At 37.4% G+C, this 22803-nt stretch overlaps 1 protein-coding gene across 11 annotated transcripts in view; it reads left to right on the forward strand.

Annotated features, from left to right (window-relative positions):
• ncam1a (neural cell adhesion molecule 1a) overlaps positions 1 to 22803 on the forward strand; it is a 318752-nt gene that overhangs the window by 49353 nt on the left and 246596 nt on the right. The window lies entirely within an intron of this gene.

Raw genomic sequence — 22803 nt, forward strand, 5'->3', positions numbered from 1 at the left:
CTATATAACACAAATTATTAAACGATATAAACTATGGTCCTACTTGAGCAAAAATCAGATGTGGCTGCAAAGTGCAGACTTCAGTTCAGCAGCTACCTTTTTATGACATGTTTTGTACGTTGGCCAGCGCAGTTTGGGAAAATATGGTTGCAATGGCACAGTGTATCTTCTGTGGAGAGTTTTAATGAGGTGTTTAAACCCACTGCACTCCACTGCAGCTATGGGAGCCATATCTTTCGCAATGTAGTAACAAATGGCGTCAGTTGTTTCTTTCCATCTTCTTGAATCCTTTTCATATTGTTTAGCATTTTTTAAACACTTGTGTTATTGACACCTGCTTTGTGGAGGCACTTGTTGCTGGCCACGTGGTAAAGTGATTGTGCCCCAAGTGTTGATGGTTTTACCTTTGGTCACTGAAACGTTTTTTTTGTTGTTGCAGTGATTACATTTGACGCCATTTTGTTTGGTGTCTTCTTTACGGAAGCCAAAATGCGTCCAAATGACGGACACTGCTTTTTCTTTGGTACAAGCTGCTTCTGTTGCTCAGTTGACTCGGTGTTTGAGTCCGCCTCCTAGTTGCTTCCATGCTGCTGACTGGATGGGGCAGAGTCACGTGACTACACATAGTATGTTGTTAAGGGGAAAGTAGTAATGAGATTAAAAAACCGAAATAATTGACAAGGGGAAATTACATCGGTTAGAGGTTCTGAATTTCGGTTCCGATTACTTTTCGATTAATCGTCCAGCCTTACTCAAAATATAATATTCATATACTTCCTTCAAGCAATATCATGTTTCATAATGTAATTTTGTAAAACAGCAGGAAGAATTTATATTATGCATTGAACAATCTCCCAGCTTTATGGTATTATTCTAAAAACGTTAGGAGGCATCCTATCATGAGTCAGGATTGTGAGTTCTCTCAGTTCTGCTCTTGTTGTGGAAACTTGCAGAAATATGATGAACCTTAAAGAGCTTTAAAATTTATACAAGCCTATTAAGCATATTAAACTCTATGTAATATTATCAGCATTTTCAAGTAGACAATATTAATGTCTCGCTAAGCCGTACATAAAATTGTACTAGGGCTGGAAAATATGATGATATACAGTGATATCGATATTCTGATTTCTGAATCATCACTGTTAAACTCTGGAAATACATGATTTTATGTTAAAATGTTAATTACAGAAAAAATTATTATCTTTTGGGCATTAAGTAATTTATTTTTATAAACATTTTAAGTTTCTTTGAGCTTACAGCCTTCCAGATTTTTAGAGAAACATGATTGTTTTACTGGCAGATTGTTAGCAAAGTTATATATCATAATGCATATTCTGTATTGTAGAAATGTCCTCTGTATATTTTTATGTACTTATTCTGTAAACCACCTCTAAATTGCACTGTGAAAATTGCACTTCTAATTAGACTCCCTTAAATCCATCCATCAGTGATAATGGAAAATAAACACCTGCCAAGGATTAAGCATCAGGCCAGTTCTGTATGTCAGCATGTTCTGAATAATATTAGCCCCTTTAGTACCAGTGGAAGTCACACACAAGTGTGTGTGTGTGTGTGTGTGTGTGTGTGTGTGTGTGTGTGTGTGTGTGTGTGTATATATATATATATATATATATATATATATATATATATATATATATATATATATATATATAAAATTCTACCAGCTAACCTTAAACCTTTTCTTGTCATAAAATTATAGCTTTTATAAAATAAATAAATAAATAGTTAAAAAATATATATATAAAATTCATAAATTATAATGGTGCTGTGCTCTCACCAGGAGTCTGGACTGAGCTCTGTAGTGCACCAACGCTCTCCCCATGCCCTATAAAGCTGATGACTTTGTGATAAATTCTTCTCATTCCATTTTCTCAGGCCCTGATCCTAATGCGATAGCTCATTTTCAGTCAGTACCAAGATGACAGCACTCAAATTACCAAAGCTGTCAGTCATGTATCGGCAATTCCGTCATTGTTGTTCTTCCACTTTCAGGATGACACAGAGACAAGGGGTAAAAAACGATTTTGTTGCATGGAACCACGGTTGTAGGCATGATTTTGAATTTAAATAAAAACCAGCAGGCCAGCAGTAGTTGTAGGAGTATTCTTGGCACATTCTCAGGTAAGCTGGTTGTTTTTGAGGCCTGACACTAAACGATGAAGATGTTGCATCTTCATGTCTCTGAGGTTTCTACATGCAGCTTTGTTCTGTTTTATCTCTTTTGTGTGACCGGCAGCTCAAATAGCTGGCATGGTTTCGGTATCTGACACAAGGGAGGAGGGAGGCCATAGCTTCTCAGTGGTCCTAGATCTTTTGTGTTGATACTGGAATTAGGTTACTGTAAATGTATAGGCCAGTCTTAAGTGGAACAAAAATCTGAAACAGACTCTGTGGTTTTCTTGTTTGCTGGTTAAGTTAAGTAATACTGCCTTCAAAAACATGCCATAGTAATAACATTGCGTTTGTTGAAAATATGCCTGCTATTTAAGAGCATTTTAAAAAGCACAGTTGTGTTAAAAATTCTTGGCATTAGGACTATTATACGTTAAACATTGGTTGATGAAGACACAGGCATTTGCTGTAACGGGATGCTTTATATGGACTGGGCTTTTAATAGACATAATTGGTATAATTAGCTACATAGTTGTATACAGCTGATTGACCTGTTATAGGTTTCAAAACCTATGGAAAATTTAAGACCACCTGGAAGACCACCTGAATTTCTGGCAAATAGCTAACATTAGCAATAACAAAAAAACACAAATTACTGGTTTATTATCTATCTTCAGGCCTTTAATATTACAGAAAGAATTTTACTAATACTCCTCGGAATGTGATTTACTGTCAGTCAGATGGCTATTGGTTATTATTACTAAAAGATAATAACAATAATGATGAAAAATGCTTACAAAAGTTACCAAAAGCAGTGTGTATCCTTACATACAGTTTACAGTTCTACATATTAGAATACGTTTGTACACACTGGCAGCATTTACTACATCATGTGAAAAATGGTGTTTCTGTCTTTTGATTAAACACTAGCAATAAAGTTAGGTTAGCTAGTTGTTAGCTTGCTACGTTACAGAATTGATTAATCACATTATATGCAAACTCTGTGCATCAGTATCAAATAAGTTTACTAACAAAGCAGGAACTGTTGGTCAAGTTGATAACCTTTCAGGTGTGTACTCATCTCAGGCACACGTGCGAAAGTTTCTTGAATGTTGAACTCACTCACCACACTGTCTGCTCATCCATTCACATCACTTTACCTACTCACCTCTTATTGAAAATGAATATGGGACAGGTGAATGTCATGTGCTTAATGTGTTAAAAATTGTAACCGTTGTTTCAAAAAAAAAAAAAAAAAAAAAAAAAAGGAATTTACTCACAATCCAGTACTGGTTTTTGGCTGGTATATATCAAGTCAAAATATATGTATTGGGTTGAAGCCTTCAAAAACCCATCAACTGACCACTACTTCAAACTATAACTGAGCATGGACACTCTCAGGGTGCTTTCACATGTACACTGTTTAGTGCAGTTGACTGGAAAACTGGTTTCCACGTCAGTGCGGCTTTTTTGCGCACAGCAAAACAGCAAAACAGCCAGTATGAGAGCTTCTGTGCAGTGAGCAAGCGATTCAACCCTGAATCAACCTGACTGCAAGAAGTAAACAAAACATGCTGTGTATTTTGGGAGCTCCTAAACTGATTCTTGAGGCTCAAACTAAGGCACAGACTGTAGTACATGCAGAAGTGCTGTTTATTCTGGACATTTGGGTTGATGAACAAAAGGAGAACATTAATACTCAGGTGATACACATCAAATCGTTTATTTAGAGCATGCTCCATATTCTCCATACTTGCATTTTTTAATGATTTCTACAAACATTTGTTGAAGTTTTTTTCCACCGTATTTCTGTTAATGAGTGAAATAGTTTCACGAGTATGTTTTCTGCCAAATACGCCCCTCAGTCAAAAGCGTTTAAAAATTTTCTTTTGGCCTTTTGGTTTACTATATTATCTATAGTATCAAACCAAACCAAAACAAATGAACCAACAGTATCTTTTTTTTCTGATTCAGACTCATAGAGACTAATAGGTGTGAAAGTGCACTTAGAGAGGTACTAAGCTATATCATTACCTCTCACTGGTCTTGTACTCCTATGCATATTTCATCTGAGAATGTGAATGTTGTTTGCTTTAAAAGTCATTTAAGGCGCTCAGTGCTTTTCAGTAATGGTTCTTAATATTAATCCGAATATCTAATAATCTAATATGGTACCTGAAATTAGTATTAAAGGTACACTGCATATACTTTTGCAGATGAAAATTACATACTAAAGGACACAATGGTGCCTGTTTTTCTGAGCACTACATGATGCATGTTTGTGTTCCTGTTTGGCTTCTTCTTTTGTTTGATTCCTTTATACACATTTTCGCCCAAAACAACAAAATCCATCAGAGCCTGTGATTTCCTGCCATCAATTTTACAAACAAATTGCTTTATATGGCGTGGACATGGGTAGATGTCGATAGACAGCAAGAATTTGTTCCCTCTCTGAAATCTGGCGGAAGCAGCAACTGCACTGTCACAGCTGTGAAGCATCAGAGAGAATCAACAATTCTAATGCTGCAAAGAACATCAATGTGTTTGTGCTTAACATATGGAAGCCTATTTTGAGCAGAGATAATCAAACAGGTGACTAGGAGACAGAATAGCAAGTCCAAGTTATGCTTGGTGGTGTCGTAAAGAAAAATGCAAGTGAAGTATGCCCTGTGGCATGGCTATTTTGATCACCAGTAAAGCCAACTCTAAGGCTGGTTCCTGGAGTAAATCTTAACGAAGACTTGCCTGAGTCATGTATATGTTAGGTGAGGTGTAGCTGGTGCTTGTGTACCAAAGGACACAGAGACACGGGGTAGAGAGAATGAGATGAACACAGCAGGAAAGAGTTGCTTTCAAGCTTCTTGCTTGTGTTCTTTGCAAATAGGATTGCTCCTACCTCCAGCAGGGCTATGCCTCTGAAACACAAATAGAAATATTTAAAGGACTTTTGAATGAGTCCTCAATCTGTAACTTTAGAGGTCAATGAAAAACTTTTAGGGTGCTAAATGGAATCTGGTTTTCTAAGAAACTTAGTTTTACACTTTACATAAGAGCTTATCAACCCGAGGACAGTGGTCCAGATGCAAAATCAGCCAAGAATTTTATTGGACTAAACCAACTACTCACAGACCATATATGTAATAAAAACAAACAAACAAACAAACAAAAAATAGCTAGAGACTACCTACAAGGCTAGGGATATTAGGTCACAAGAGGTGAGTTTTCACATATTTTCATCCATCCATTTTCTATACCACTTCTCCTACTTGAATTATTGAATGCTAACCACTAAGCCACCACACCCTTTACATATATTTTCATAGATTTTTATTTTATTTACCTCGTCTGGACTGATAAGCAAGCTTATCACTGATGACAAAATATCTTGACGATAATAATGTTTAAAGAAAGGTGGGGTGTAGTATTTTTTTTTTCTCTTGACATCAAATTCAAAAATAATGTCAGTCAGCTATCTATGGTACTATTCAAAAGTGGTGGTAATTTTAAAGGCCCATGCAAAGCAAAATATATCATAGCCATGAACTAATTATTAATGGTTAACCATTACATGTAATTAATTAAATTTTATGTAGCTGGACCTTCATAAAGTCTAGTTGAATACCCCTCCACGTATCATTTTAGTAAGAGCTTTGAGCATTAAGACCACCAGCCTGAAAGGAATTGCTTTAGGCATTTACAATGAGGAAAGGTGCCCCCACTCTTTGACTATTTGCCCCAGTCATGTTGAGCTCACAAGCATGCCCTTTGGCTTGATAAATGCTCTGCATTGCTGCACTAATTATCACTCTCACATCGGGTCATATAAATGACATTCTCATGTGAACATGCTCACCCTTGGCATTCATTAAGGCCTTTTGCTTCTAATGTGCCTTGATTTCCTCTCCCAGCATTCAGTGCACTTCCTAGCCAGGGCCTCTTGGCCTTCCATTCATTCTAATTTCATTACAAGATGAATTAAGTCATGATGTTTATGTCAAGAGGTTAGCCGGAATTCTCTGTGTGGTCTGCTATGGTATAGTTACCTAACACTAGCTTCTCACATAACCATGCCTGGCTTTTCTGGCTGAATTGAACGATTTTCTTTGTGAATTATGTTCCAGTCAACACAAATTTAATCAGGAGACGTCCAAACCAACTCATATGGAAATACCTGACATATACCTCTATGATTCCCTGAGGACTTGTCTTCACGCTACTCAGTCAAGAATGCATCGTATAGATGTGGCTCACTTATTTCTGCGCTCACATTTGATCACTGTGTGACCCAAGCACTGACCCAGTGATGTGTAACTAGAGATAGCACTAATCTTTTAAGCTAACACAAATTTAATTACCAACAGCAAACAGTCTGACGGCTGCCTGGATTTTCCTGCTGTGAGAAAATGAAGGCAGTGGTTTAAAACTTTTTATAAAGCAACACTTTTTTATATTTCATACAGCACTGGTGATCTTCTCATCCTTTTCATCAGCACTATACTAAAAGGGATTAATTTTGGTCAAGGGCTTCCTTTACTATTTTGTGTGATTTATGGCCTTACCAGGTACATGAGAGATGTCTCTTTGTGATGGTACAAAGTGTAAAATAAAAAAGATGCTTAATTTCCTCTAGCTTGGGGGATATGGGTTGTGTGTTTCATACAGGGTTGCTTGAAAGTTTGTGAACTCTTTAGAATTTTCTACATTTCTGCATAAGTATCACCTAAAACATCATCAGATGTTCACACAAGTTTTGAAAGTAGACAGAGAACCCAGTTAAACAAATGAGACAAAAATATTATACTTGGTCATTTATTTATTGATGAGAATGGCAAAAGTGGCAAAAGAGTGGCAGAAGTATGTGAACCTTTTGCTTTTAGTATCTGGTGTGATCCATTTGTGCAGCAATAACTGTGATTAAACGTTTCCAGTAATTGTTGATCAGTCCTGCACATCGGCTTTTACGTTACTCAGTACAAAACAGCAACTCTGGGATGTTGGTGGGTTTTCCTCACATGAACTGCTTGCTTCAGGTCCTTCCACAACATTTCTATGGGAGTAAGGTCAGGACTTTCATTCGGCCATCACAAAACATAACTTCTAAAATTCTAAACTCCTGAAATTCTAAAATTCAAACTTTCAAGCACCATTGTATGTTGTTTCATGTGATGTGAACTCTTTTTCAGGCCGGTGTTTCTAACTTGTTTGTGTTTTCTCTCTTTATGTGCTGCTTCCTTGAATTGGTATGGTTTTCTGGGTGCCTTTTGACACAATTTGCTCTCATCATTCATTTCCTCATAAGGTAAGGGTGTTGTTCTTTTTTAGTATTAACAAAAGCTTATTAATAATAAATCATTAGGGATGCACTCATCCAAATTTTTTTTGTGATACTAATACAATATAGTTTTTTAACAGTGACCAAGATGAATCCTAAAGTTCACATGTTTTATAGTGGCATGCCACTATTTATGTCCAATATGTCCTAAACTATTTATCATATCTTAGTTTTTATCAGCAAACGTACCAGGTTCAGTTTGGTGATCATAGTGCATGTGGGGGGAAAAAAGCAGGGCCTAAATGTGGTGTATTATATACTTTCGTAATCTGATCAGATCAGCTCTTCTTATTCCTTTTAATAACCGAGTGTGCACAGTTCAATGTAGTGACCTTTGATTTATTGAATTTCTATCAATTTATAGTTGGTATTTTAGCTGTATTTCCACAAGTTAAGAGACTTAAATAGAAGTGCTCACATTTTTCTACTGAATGACAGAAATCCCAAATGATTTGGAACATCACACTCCCTTTTGCACTGTTCCGCCTACTTTAATGCAGCATATTTATTAGGGATGGGCAACAAAAAGGTATCGGTATTTATTGATGGTACATCTTTATCTGTAACGATAGAAAAAATGTTCGGTATAACGCTCAGTAAAATGTAAACAGACATGAAGTTTGGTTGCATGAACAACCCTCAAGCATGCACCGTCCCTGGATCATAAACAGCCTATCATATGCCTTTTTAAACTAGTGTGCTATGAGTGACAAGCAAACAGCCAATAAGAAGTTGCGTATCTGTGAGGTTCGGTTACGCCATCGCCATGTGACATCAGAACACACAAACACTTGTGAAAATGAGTTCAGAGCCTGCCGAGGAGATTGTGAATAAAAAAGGACATGTCAGCTCACCAGTGTGGCCATTTTTTGGTTTCTTTTTGTCTGACCAAAATCAGAACAGTTTTGTGTGCTTTGCAAAAACAAATGTCCCGGCCAAGTATGGAGAAACAAGCTGTGAGAGACTTGTAGTGCGCATGTATGTACAGTGCTCCGCACATGTGCACTGTACATGTGAAAAAAGGGCCACACTGGTGAGCTGACATGTCCTTTTTTATTCACAATCTCCTTGGCAGGCTCTGAACAGCGGGCGAGGAAGAAAGGTGACACTTTGCCGCTTTGTGTGTTTTCTGTTAAAATGTTGGCTCTTGGGAGATCAGTGAGTCCTCAGAGCAAGAGCTCGGCTCGTCAGATGTGGACCTCAGTATAGTGTTATCCGTAAGTAAGTGTTCAAGTGTAAGTTTAGGCTGAGCACAAACCAGAGCTCCAGGAGGCCCATTCTGCGCTATAATGCGATGTTGATGTCCCTCAAAGTGTTCCTTAAGTTATTCTACATTTGCACTTTTACATTGCATATATTTTGTAACATTTTATTTACGAAGTTCAATAGTTTCTTGAACACTTATTTATTTAATCTTCATATAAGATATAAGAGAAGATATTTGTTTAAATTCTATTTTGTTTTTGACTGTTAAAACTAAAATTATTTGTTGTTTACCTTAATAAAGTGGGTAAATTCAAAATACAGTGGTTAAATTCAAACCTTTCTTTCTACTCGCCTTTGTAGAAAGATGATTAAAATGTATCAATAATGATCAAAACCGAATGATATGAAACATTATATCGTGAATTTTTTAGCTGTACCGCCCAGCCCTAATATTAATTTATGACCATGAATACAACAGCAGAATGCAAATGAAAAAAAAAGCAACATACTGGCATTAAGCCATAAATTAAGCCAGTCTGTACAGGATTTCGAAGAGTCTTTTGTTATTATAGCCACTAAAAATGCTTGGTTTTGCTGTGGCTTTTTTCAAAATTTGCGATGCAACTTGCAGTTTTTTTTTTTTTTGTGGAAAATTACTTTAATTGGCGAAATTGCAATTGCACAAAATTGTTTTGCACGGTCTTTCACTGTGATGTTTGTTAGTAAATGAGACTTTTTAGCTGTACTTGTTTGACGCACATGAATCAAAGGGGGCTTTGGCTGAATACGTGTTGTGATGATATTACGTGACCCACCTTGGTCCAAATCTGTGGAAAATCTGCAGTAATTTTGAAAAAGAGTTTGCTTGATTTTACATTTATTTCTGCAATCTCAAAATTCCTAAATCTCGGAGGCACTGTTAAGTTTGCATGGCCATGAAAATAGATCCTTGGTATGCATAAAGTATCTTAGTGGATTGGATCAAAAATGTTAAATCCACTCAGTATAGACAGTATTGGATTTGTTCATCCCTACTTTCAGTTTGATAATCTAACTTTAACTGTATAACACACACACACACACACACACACACACACATAGTGTACATGCATGCGTACACAAATCTAGGAGCCATAAACTTTACAAGCTGTCTGAGTTTTGTTTCCATCTTAATGCGGCAAATCTGGTTGTGATTAACCAGCTCACTGAGTTTCTCTGGAGGCCATCTCTATGCTGCTTGTCTTTTAAACGATAGCATCTGCACGCTGTGTGTGCTGTGTGCTAGGCCCCATTCCATCCCCCTTCCTGCTCGGTCTGCAATCCAGGGTCAAAGCCAGGGCTTAGGAACAGTAGCAGCTACCTTTTATTGCTCTGAAAGGTAAAATTAGCTGTGATCTGGTGTACATTCTGGTGAAGCAGGCCAAGCTCAGAAGCAGCGCTAACAAGAGTGGGGAGCATGGCCTCCATGGACTCCTATTAGTCTCCGTCCTCGTTTTGGGAGGATGGCTTCTTCTTGCCGTCACTTTGAAATTGATTGCACCCCTGAAGACAGGATTTGTGTCCCTGAAATGTTGTTTTTCTTGGTGGGCTTCCAACATTGTAAGTTATTGCAGAAGTTAAGGATAACTCATAGTAAAGGAGTGAAATGTAAGATATTCACTCTGAAATCCCTGTTAGCTGGCCATCGTTAGCATTGGGGAGGATGTATTAATGTAAGTGCAGAGGGCCAGTGGGGAGGAGAGAGCTCAGATACCAGACCTAATTAACTCTGTATGCTTTTGGAGGTTTGAGACCACTCCTTCAGGCCCATCAATGGGCCCAGGTGGACTGTGTGGATAAGTTGTGATGATAGCAGATATTAGGAAAGAGGATTAGACCCTCAGACGGCATGTCTGTCTCTCTGCCTGTATCTTAATTAATCTACTCACTTTCCTCATAAGAAAGTCCTCTGTTCCCAGTCCACCAGCCAGTTTGAAGCAGTAATGCAGAGTGGGCACTGGCCTGCTGGGCTCAATCCAGAGCTGCTGTGCTTGTTGTTTTGTGACAGAGCTTTTTATTCCTGGCTGAGGTACAGCTTCTTGATTCCGGATTTGCCCTCAGCGTTCAGGGTCATCCCATTCCAGCAGCCAAGTGGCCTGGGTATAAGTCATTAGTGAATGCTCCAACACCAGCAAGACAGAACTGATCACATGGCTGTTCTCAAGCAATCCTGAACCTCTTTGCCAATGGCATATGTCACATTAGATAAAAATAAGAATGCTTTTTAAAGTCCATGCTTCAAGGCTGTTAAATCCATTGACAAGAGTTAGTATTAGTTCTATTAATGTGCAAATAGTTGTGAATTTGGTTTGTTTCCATTTGAAAAAAGCTTTGACATGTTTCCATGAGGAATTTCAAGTACTGTATATTGGAAATTGTGTACAGTACATGCCTTGCTTTGTTTTGCATCCTTGAATTTTCCATTGCAGACTGACAAGATGAACCAAATAGAAGCCAGTTTCATTAAGTGGATAATAAGGAAAAAAATCCACTTTTAATCCATTTGTCTTAATACAACATACTTTTTAAAGGAAGAAATATGTTAATTGTTGATAAGAGGGAGGGGGAAGGTCTGCACTATGGCTTAATCGTTAGCATGTTTGCCTTGCACCTCTGGGGTTGGGGGTTCAAATCCTGCCTTCACCCTGTGTGCATGGAGTTTGCATGTTCTCCCTGTGCTTCAGGGGCTTTCTCCAGGTAATCCAGTTTCCTCCCCCAGTCCGGAGACATGCATTGTAGTTTGATTGCCTTGTTATGGGTTGGCACACTGTCCAGGGTGTCCCCCACCCTGTGCCCCGAGCCCTCTGGGATAGGCTCGAGGGTCCCGCGACCCTGTGTAGGATAAATGGTACGGAAAATAGATGGATGGATGGATTATTGATAGTCCTGAGCTGTCAATATGACAAAATTAAGCTGATAGTAAATAAAAACAGTTAACATAAAATGAACTTTCTAAAGTTATTACTTCTAATCTACTAATATGACTTTCAATAACAGCAATAACCCAATTGTTTCATATTATTTTAAACAAAAATCCCCCCCCCCAAAAAAAAAAACCTCTACAGAGGGCCTCAGCTTGCAAGCAGGGACTTCCAGCATGTATTCCTTCTGTATTTTCATATTCTGCATATTGAGTGGGATGCTGTGTTTTCAAGTTGTGTGTGAAAGCCATAGTGGAGAAGTGCTTGGTTATTGTACCCCCTTTTGATACTTGGCATGAACAGTTATTACAAACCGCTTGTCTAATGTTCCTTGTAGAAACTGTGAAATCGTTCCACATGGCTGACATTTTCACCGTTAATCTGCTGCTCTGATTGTTCAAACACATATCCAGTGACTGGACCATGAGAGCAAACAGTATTTTAATCACTTTCTTATTTTTATTACTTTTAAAGCTATTTGGAAGGATTTGATCTGATATTTGAATTGTTTATCTACATGATCTGCAGTCCAAAACATTTAGCACAAGAAACCTTAAAGATGCCTGGTGGTTTAACCCTTACTTTTACCTTCTCACGAGAAGAAAACGGAAAGTTTCATGTAGACATTAGATTAACCAGAAAAAAGAGCACTTTCTGATACTTCAAATAAATCCAGCATTTTATAAAAGCTCTGGCTCTTGCCCAGATATGACATTTGATGTGACACATCTCATATTGATTGCTAGTTTAGCAAGGTCCCATAAAAACATTTTCGCTGTGGCAGATGCCTGTGGGTGTCTGGCAGGCAGGTTTCTCCAGACTGTCCCTCACCGAGGACTCTCTAATTGCTATTGACACTTTAATTAGTCTTTCTGAAATTAACTCCTCAGAGTTGGCCATGTCCTTCTTGCATTCTCTGCTGTACTTGGTGAGAGAAACACCAGTTTGTTGTTGAGTATCCCAAACTTTAGCACTGCCCATGGTAAATTGAAGGGAGTCATCTATCCAAGAAGATGAAATCCAACACAAATAAGAGCAAAGTAGATACCAGCTTACTGACTGCTATTTACAGGTTACCTAAAGTGCTTTCCAGAATGACTCATGCCGCATTTGGAATTGACAAATTATTAAGACGGAATGCATTTTTGGCTGCACAGCCTTGTCTCCGTCTTCAAATTGCTTTTATTTTGTTACTTATGTTTTGTAGGCAGGCCCTGGCAGAGCTCGGGCTAAAGAATCAAAGATGTCCCTGAGGCTGTTGTTGTCTGCCATATGCTCATTCCTTTTGATAAGTATTATTTCATGCTGCCTTCTGTGAGAGTCCAGAGATTGCAGCTGAACACAAATAGACAATGGTTCTTGGAATGCTGTGCATATTTCAGCAGGGCCACAGAGATGCTCAGCGTTCCAATTTGCTGATGTCAGGAGGGCTTGTGGAAACGCAGCATAGCATGCCAGAGTTAGCACTCCTCTGGCATTCATATTCCAGTGCTGTTGGTTTCATCGCCTTTCCATGGGCAACCTCTGATTGGCCACAAGGTTAGTTTTGGTAGCTACGTGGTATCCCAAGCCATCTGTCAGACCATTGTTAGTTAGTCTGAAAACAGGACGTTGCCTTTTCTGAAGGTTCTTACCAATGACTCTTCTCTCTGAAGACATGACAATTTCAGCTATTCCCCACAGTGTTCAATTTCACCCAGCCATGCCTGCCTCTTGCCGCTCTGCCACTGATGACTCTGAAATGGAGGTCAAACTCATGGCAATCTTGTTGGACCTATGAAGCATAGCTTCAGTAACAAATAAACAGAACTTGGAGTTGAAAGCTCAAAGCTCAAAACCGCACTCACGTTCAACAGAAAGAAAAAAAGAAAAGAAGTTGGGCCATTGCCCTGAAAATTACCCCAGCTGACCACAATTACAGCGTTAAAGCTCAGCTTTGTAGAGATCACTGTGGTTGCACACATTTAAAAAAAGGAAAAGAGGTCAAGTGAATTCTGGCTGAATCTGAGGCTTGACTAGAGTTGTGCTGGCTTTAGCCTATTTTTGGAGCATATTATTACTGTTGCAGTCCACACAGAAAGAGCTTGGTTTAGGAAAACTAAATTAATAGTCAGCTTTTTTTGTCTTGCTGCATTGGTAATGTTTCGCCACCAATATCACAACACACATCTGATTAATTTTGATAAAGACACGATTTCTTAGTTCGTTTGATGCTGCCGAATCCATTTTAGAGTGTGTAACAGGATTCGTATATACAGTGTCTGATTAAATGCGGGGGTTGGGAGTTAATTGTTTTACACATGGAGCATTAATATCTCGGCTTTAGCTCATATGAGCTTTTTAATCTTCCTGGTCTTGTAATAAACTGAAATGAATATAAGAGGATACCTCATAGCCCGTGGTGCACTCCTTCTCTTCCCTTACACTGATCGCCCACAATACACCAGTTTTGACAAGGTTAGCATGTTTATTTCCAGATGGAAAAAAAACAACTTTGAATTGTTTTCCTTCCTTGAAATATATGACAGCTATGCTTCAGGCTGCTAACAACTAAGTGCTTTGGTGTAGGACGTTTTAGCTCGTAGCAAGACCTGCTCATTCAAGCTTCACATTGTAATATTGAAATTTAGGCTCTTCTTGCTATATTTCTGGTATAATATTTCCATCACTTTGAGAAATGTTGCCTGTCTATAGCTATGAGTCATTCCAAACTTTTGGTAATAAACTTTTCTCTTTTAAAATAGCATCAATCCATTTATGGATTATGTTGGGTTTTGTTTCTGACAACCAGATATTAGCATGTGCTGCAGATTTTCTTGTGATTTTTTTTGAGTGTCATGTAGAATAGATTTTTACCATATGCCTATATGATTATACTTAAAGTATTTTTGACTCGAATAAGGCTGGGCAAGTGTTTTATAGGCATATGTGGCAAAGTGAGTGGAACTAGGTTTGTTTGCATCAAGGCTTTTTTTTTGTAGGAATGAAAAACAGTTTCCTGAAGGCATGTCAGACAGGAAACTGTTTGGCATTAACCACTTCCTTGATTATCATGGACATAGGCTAGCAATGGCTAGTTTATTCAAGGCGCTGCACTTCTCCACCACCACTTTCACAAAAGGAGCGACAACCACAGTAAGCTGGACTCGATTCCGCTAGAATACAGCTCATCCACAGTGATGTATTTACTTACCACTTTTGTCAGCTGTGCAAAATGACATCAGTGATTACTTTAACAGCACAGTTTAGTCTCATAGTATTGTGATGATTAATATAAAAGCCGACTTATATACCCTTACGTTTGACTAAAGCTCAGTGTAAAGTGCCTCCTGTCTTTGTTCTTCAGTTCAACCACAACAGAAAAATAGACTTGCGGTTGCTTAGACTAATCGACGTATACATTCATTAGTCAGCACTGAATGGAGTTATTGGTGGATAAAAGCACTTCAAGCCCTGGGTCATAATCGGCCTGGGAAAAAATCTTTTAGTTGCTGCTGTAGACATAGTAGCCTCCAGCTATAAGGAGGGCTCTGTTGATAGACATGGGCTTCCATGCTGCTCCGTCTCAGTTCCAGTATCTATGATTATACAGGGTGTCCTAAAAGTCTCCAAACACAGGGGAAATTAACTCATTTTAGCAAAATGTAACTTTATTTACAAACGATCCTCTACGTGATTGCCATTTCTTTGTAAACACGCACAGAGTCGATGATGAACTCGTGTTAACAAATCTGGTGTTATGCATGTAACTGCATGTCCATCGCAACTGCAGTTGCAACAACTAATCGATAAAATTGTGAAAATCATTGTCAACGAATCTCATTATCGATTAATCGATCTGCGACAGTATGAGGCACGCTTACTCATTGCATTACTTCTGTTCCAAAAACACGCATCAGAAATATGGCAGAGAGTACAGACCAAAGTTGTGTCCCAAATGATGTACTATACACTATGCACTTACACTATGCTCTTCAATTCTTAATTTAATATTAATAAATTTCTTCATTCACAGTTTTTGTCAATGTTACTTTTTATGCAAAACATAACCTCAGCCACCATCAGATGGAGGCGTAATCATCAGGTGACAGTGGCATGGGAGAATTTTATATTAAATGCAGTGTAGAAGACTGTAAACTGCAAACTTTACAAAGCGGAGCTTTGGTAGCACGGAAGCAAGACAGGAAATAGATGGGAATCACTAAAAAAGTCTAGTTTCATTCAAGTTTATTGTCATTATATGCTGTATTGGCACACTTGCAATGTAAATTCTGTCGTTTATTATAAACGCAGCGATTTATTAGTAAAGAAACCTCATTGTTCCTCACTCACAAAGTAAACGCGGTGATAAACAGTGGTAGCACATTCAAGATCTGTAAAGTTTAATTAAAATGGTACAATCAAAGTCAAACAATATGCCTAAAGGTAGTGAGACACAGAAACCATAAGGTGCAGTGAAAGTGATTTTTTTTTTTTTTAAGGTAATTTTTTTTAAAAATTAGGACTGTAGTATAATTATCAGCAGAAATAACACATAAGTATTTGTGTGTGTGTGTGTGTGTGTGTGTGTGTGCGTGTGTACATATATATATATATATATATATATATATATATATATATATATATATATATATAGTTGGACAAACAGTTAATGTAAAGTTTTAGTCTGAAGTTTATATTTATAACACTCAGGTTGTGTATTATAAAAAATGGTATTAGAAATTAGGATTTAAAAAAAAAGAAATCTGATTAATCAATTAATAAAAATAATAGCAATAATAACAATAATAATAGTTGGCCAGTTAATCAATTATGAAAATAATCCTTAGTTACAGCCCTAATTGCAACCTTGAGAATGATGAATGATTTTAATATATTCTTTTTTTGTCAAAGGCATTGTTAAAGGCTATCTGAAATATATATATATATATATATATATATATATATATATATATATATATATATATATATATATATATATATATATACATACATATATAAATATATATATACATATGCATGTATAAAAAAATCTTTTAACACAGTTTGCTAAAAAAGTGTTTAATTCCCCTATGTTTGGAGACTTTGGGGACACCCTGTAGTCAACATGGCATTAAATAGTGTAATATAATACACTGAATTATTTTGCACATTTAATGCACTGATTTAGTTAATCCCTTTAACAGTGCACCTGATAAAGCAACAAAATAATACATATACACATAAAAAATAATTTACAGTATGAAAATACTGTATAGGTTTGACTTTTACAGTTAATAAATTATTAGTCAATTGGTTAAAAATGAATTGCACTTTTAAAACAGACCTGCAGTGTAAACAACCAAAGAAAGAACCCATGCAGGAAGGAATAAAGGTAGAAACAGCCCAGCTGTAGGGTAGGTGAACAGGCATGCTAGGGCACACATGTGGTATGGAGCATTGCCATATGGCCCTGGGAGGTTAATGATAGAGATCAATGTGTTGAGGGAGTTTCCGAGCTGCCATTTTGTGTGCCGCTCAAAGGGTTTAGAAGAGTCTGCCTCATCCATCACTGCATTCCCTTCCGCATCTAATCAGATCCTCCTCTCTCCAAGTGCCGGTGAAACTCGATTAAACCTCTGACAAAGGCTTTTACTGGCTTCCTAACACTTACCCATAGTGCTCGCTGTCTGCTCCGGGAAAACTATCTCTTGTTTTAATGTTTGTGTTTATTGCTGCCATTTTGATCCATTAGATCTATAGCTAACATGCCATCTCTGCTTATAAGATCCCCTTCTAAATGTGTTTGCCATTAGCACCCAAGCCGTTAGCGCCAGCGAGTTTGAGGAGTGAGTAAAACACAATATATTTTCATAAAGATATGTGAAATGATGAAGTAATGGGGTTTGTGTGATTTCAATCCTGTGGTTTTCTTCTGACTGGAAGTTTTAACGTATGTACGGTTAGCTTCACAATAGGGTTGTCACGGTACCAAAATTTCAGTAGTCGGTACCAATAGCAGTAACATTCTATGGTACTCAAATGCAAAGTATTTCCAGATGTGGATCTTTGCAACTTTCTTGTCCACAAATTTTGTGGCTGTGGGGCCGCTGCAACAGCAGCTCCGCCGGTCGCCATGTCTTCGTACTGCATGGTGCACCCATGAAAAGTTCCCGACTGAGTAACTGGGTTCCCGACTGACAGGACTATCAGTCCTGGGTTGACCCGGTACTCCGTACTACCGGTACTTATGAAAATCTGTTACCGTCAACTTTTTTTCTTTTTAGTACCGACTTGGTACCGAAGTACCAGTACTTTTGACAACCCTACTTCACAACAAATTCAGAGGAACTTTTAAACAGGATATGCGGTCTCTTCAAATCCTGGTATGGATAACAGTTAAAAAGAAACCTTTGGACTTAATGTATTGTATGTCACTGTTTGTTCATGAACTTTATATGTAAAAGTGAGATACAAGCCTGTATCTTGAAATTCTTTGGGCTCTGAATGCCCAAGGACAGATAGTGATTTAGCAAAGAGAGTGGAGGTTGGAGGCTGAATGCTGGTGTGACCTTAGCAACCAAGAGTGATGGTGCATTTAGAAATGGAAAAAAAACTGACCTTCATATGGCTTCATCGACATAGATTAGAGATCTGAACCCATTTCTAAGCTGGATTTGTTATAATTATATAAAAAGTGAGTATTTGGAGGTCCAGTATAAAATCCAGTACCAGCTGAACTTACTGATACTGACATTTCATTTCTTGTCACATTCATTAATAGCCACTTTATCCTGGTCATGGTCACAGTTGATCTGGAGCCTGTCGTCGGAACACTGGGCATGAGGTAGGAATAAATCCTGGATGGCAGAGGATCACATTAATGTATGGTTATATTTTAGTTGAGTCCATGATGATGATGCTTGCTGCCTCAAATGCAATAAACCCCACATTACTAGGGGAGGCATAAAATGCAATTTGGCAAAACACCTGTTGAACAAGCACAATATTAATCTCCAGACAGGTGCAGTGCTTGGCAATATATGATTCGCAGTCCTCCAGCTCTCAGGGTTCCATCATCTTCGTTCACTACAGGCATGCCATAGCTAGCAGAACCTCAGGTGTGGAGTTCATTAGGATAAAAAAAAATAAATAATTAAAAGTACATTAATAAATCAAAAACAATTTTGGTTAACTAATAATGAATTGTGACAGATAGGGTTATGAGTTATAACAAGTTGTGGGTTATCTGTGAATAGTTTTTAATTGTACAGTCCCTCCAGGATTGCAATAGCAGAAATGAACGCAAAAACAAGCAAACTATATATACGGAGGAGCTTGCATTTTTTGAAAATTACCACAAGCTTTCCACTCTTCGATTCACGTGCTTCGAACATGAGCACAGCTAAAAGGTCTCGTTGAACAATAATCAAATCTACGAAAGTCCATGCAAAACAATTTTGTGCAATTATTTTGGCAATTCAAGTAATCCTCAAAAATGCACATAAAAATTTTTAGCACAAATTTTGGAAAAAGCCCAGGAAAAATCAAGCATTTTTGGCCACAACAATCACAAAAAAAACTCTGTGAAACTGTGCAGACTGATTTTATTGTGAAACGAACTATTAAATGATTTAGTCCTTTCAGTGCAGTTTCAAAAAGAGGTTTCCCAAATCTCACCCTTGCTTCAGTGGATAATCTCAAATGGAGACTGTAGATTTGTACCTAAGAACTGCTTCTATAATCATAAAGACTCTCTTATGCTCATCCTAGGATTGTTATTCACATTATACTCATTCTGAACATCTTTTCAACATGTTTAGTACTCTTTCTTTTTACTCTCTACCACTGTAATGATTTATAATCCCAGTTTCCGGTGTCACCCAGAAGTTAATGGGTTCCATTTTGATTCTGGTTCCTCTCAGGGTTTCTTCCTTGTGTAATCTCAGGAAGTCTTTCCTTGCGACTGTTGACTCTGGCTGGCTTATTCATTAGGGATCTAAATCCACACCTGGATTTCTGTAAAGCTGCTTTGTGACAGTGTCTATTAATAAAAGCAATATACACATCAAATTTTATTGAGTTGAAGAAGACAACTTTACGAAATTGTAGTGATATGGAGTGTATTTTGTAGTGTATATAGAGTATATTGTAGTGTTAAGAGATTCTGTACATGTAACAGGGTAAATAATGTTCTTTATCTAGCCAAAGTGTATAAATAAGCAGCATATGGGTATGTTCAGTTTGGAAAGATTTGCTACAATGAGGTCAGATGGCTAATGGGGTGATACGTGTATATACAGCATTATGCATGGAAATGCACTCTCGCATTTGTACATTTGACTTCAGTAAAAAAAAATAAATAAATAAATAATTTTCGTACAGTTACAAGTCTTGTAAATGACTTGGACCTACATTCCTTGCGAGTAGGAAAGTCCTTGCGAGTAGGAAATCATTCTCACTTTAATTTTGTCCCTACATCGAGTCATCCCATTCTAATGGGCTCAATTAATCTTTGATCCTTGAAAGGCAATCTAGCAAAAGCTGTCAGCACTTACCAAACCTGCTCATTCGAGAAGAATGTTCACACAAGCATTGCAGTGCATTTGACTGTTATAAAGTACCGCTAATTCCTGCAAGGAGAAAAATGCCTTTTTAAATTTTGCCATATATTTAGAGGCAGATGTAGAAGGATGCAGCATGGCTCGGGGTGTCTTTATACACCAGGTTTGGGTTAAGCCCCGAAATTAAGTCTGCTGATCGACCACTGAATGGGATTGCATTAGCATGAGTAATGCATCAGTGAGACTGCAAATCAAACCCAGTGTGAGAAAAAGAAATAAATAAAAGAAACTTTGCCGCAAAGAGAGTATGAAATACAGGTTTTCACAATGAACCGCACACAAACATGTAATTAGGCTATTGAGTTTCAGCGGCAATGGAAATGAGATATAAGGTGCAGGATTCAGCTCTGTAGCCTGAAATACAGTATAAGAATAGCTTAAAATGGGTTATTGCCTCATCCAGATCATAATGGATGAGCCGGAATGCAGAAATTCTGCATTTTCTGCAGTTCACCATCTTATAAAAGACTTTTAAAAGTGGTGTTAATACACACAGGAATTAAACCCTAACATGAGTCTAACTTTGGCACAGTCACTGCATTAGTGACTGTATACCCTGAGCTGTGAGTGTATTTTGTATACATATACATTAGTTCCAGAAGTATTGGCACCCTTCAAGAGAAGAAAAAATGTTGTATACAATTATCATTATTCACAATGTCTCTGAAACACCAGGAGAATCTACTTAACTTTCTTAGAAAATTCTCATGATATAAGTTACATTAGTTTTATTCTGGCACTAACTTCAATAATCGATCTATACTAGTGGTCACCAAAGCCTCTTCCTTGAGATCTACCTTCCTTGCAGGTTTCATCTCCAATCAAAATCTAACACAGTTGTTTTAGCTGATCAAGAACATTTTAAGGAAATGATTATATGGTCAGGTGAGCGCAATTGTGGTTGGAGCTAAAGTCTACAGGAAGGTAAATTCTCCAGGAACAAGGTTGGTGACCATTTATCTATACAATAATCTTTGTTAATATTTCCTCCCATACCTGAGGTGTGCCAGAACAACCTGATTCTGAGTCACCTCTACCTCCTGCTGTTCTTGAGGTTATTTCAGTGCTTATGTTCCTGCTCATGTGGCCTCAAGTGTGTTGTTTGTGTGTTTGTGTGTGCACAGGTGGGCAAGCAAGTATTCCCACTGCAAAAACTAATCGATTTGAGCGCAAGTCCACGCATGCGCGTCAGTCAAACAGCGCACAATAAAATGGAATAACTCTGACTAAAATATTAATTTTGATCAAATATGTTGTTTTATGCTATATTTAGCTATATTTAGAAACAAAAATAATTGTGTTTTTCATGAGAGCAGTAATTATAATGAGGTTATAACATTTTTAATTGTATATAAATACAGTTGTATATAAATGTAAGACGTGTTAACATGTTACTATGTTCAAGTGAGTGAATGTGTGTGTTACTGCAGAACATTCAACCTCTTACCAGTTAACACCTAGTTAGTTTTTAGTTATTTAACTTCTGCTTTAAAGCTTGTGGACAATCAGTTGTGTTTTTGTTTTCAAAATATAATTTCATTATTAAAAATAAATCCTTTGCACAATGTATAGCATAGCCCACACAGATACATTTAATAAATTTTTCATAGCCTTCAATTTTTCACAATGTTTGAAGGACAACATTGGGCAGAATGTGAAATAACATGGTTTTGTTTTTTTTAATACTGAACATAAAAATTGGCCTTTTAATCCAGCTGATATATATATATATATATATATATATATATATATATATATATATATATATATATATATATATATATATATATATATATATAATCAGTGCCCTCCACTAATATTGGCACCCTTGAAAAAGAAGGCTGTGAAAATTTATCTTTATTGTTTAACCTTTTGATACTTTGTCAAATAAATTCACAAAAATACTCTACTCTCATGGATATCAAACAATTGCAAACAAAACACAGGTTTATCAAAAAAAAAATTATTAAATTTAGGTGTGCAACAATTATTGGCACCCTTTTAGTCGATACTTTGTGCTACTTCCCTTTGCCAAGATACTGTAACAGCTCTGAGTCTTCTCCTATAATGCCTGATGAGGTTGGAGAATACATGGCAAGGGACCATTCCTCCATACAGAATCTCTCCAGATCCTTAAATTTTGAGGTCCATGCTGGTGGACTCTACTCTTCATTTCACCCCACAGTTTTTTCTATGGGTTTCAACTCAGGGGACTGTTATGGCCATGGCAGGACCTTGATTTTGTGGTCAGTAAACCATTTTTTGTTGAATTTGATGTATGTTTTGGATAATTGTCCTGCTGGAAGATCCAACTATGGCCCATTTTAAGCTTTCTGGCAGAGGCAGTCATTTTTTCATTTAATATCTCTTGATATTTGATAGAATGCCATGTATCCTAACAAAACATCCAGGTCCTCTGGAAGAAAAACAGGCACAGACAATAGAAAAAGAGCCACCACCATATTTAACCATGGAAATGAGGTACTTTTCCATATGGCTACCTCTCTGTGTGTGCCAAAACTGCCTTTGGTGTTTATTGTCTTAAAGCTCTATTTTGGTTATACCA

The sequence above is a fragment of the Ictalurus punctatus genome, chromosome 18 (genome assembly GCF_001660625.3).
Source record: "Ictalurus punctatus breed USDA103 chromosome 18, Coco_2.0, whole genome shotgun sequence".
Classification (NCBI taxonomy): domain Eukaryota; kingdom Metazoa; phylum Chordata; class Actinopteri; order Siluriformes; family Ictaluridae; genus Ictalurus; species Ictalurus punctatus.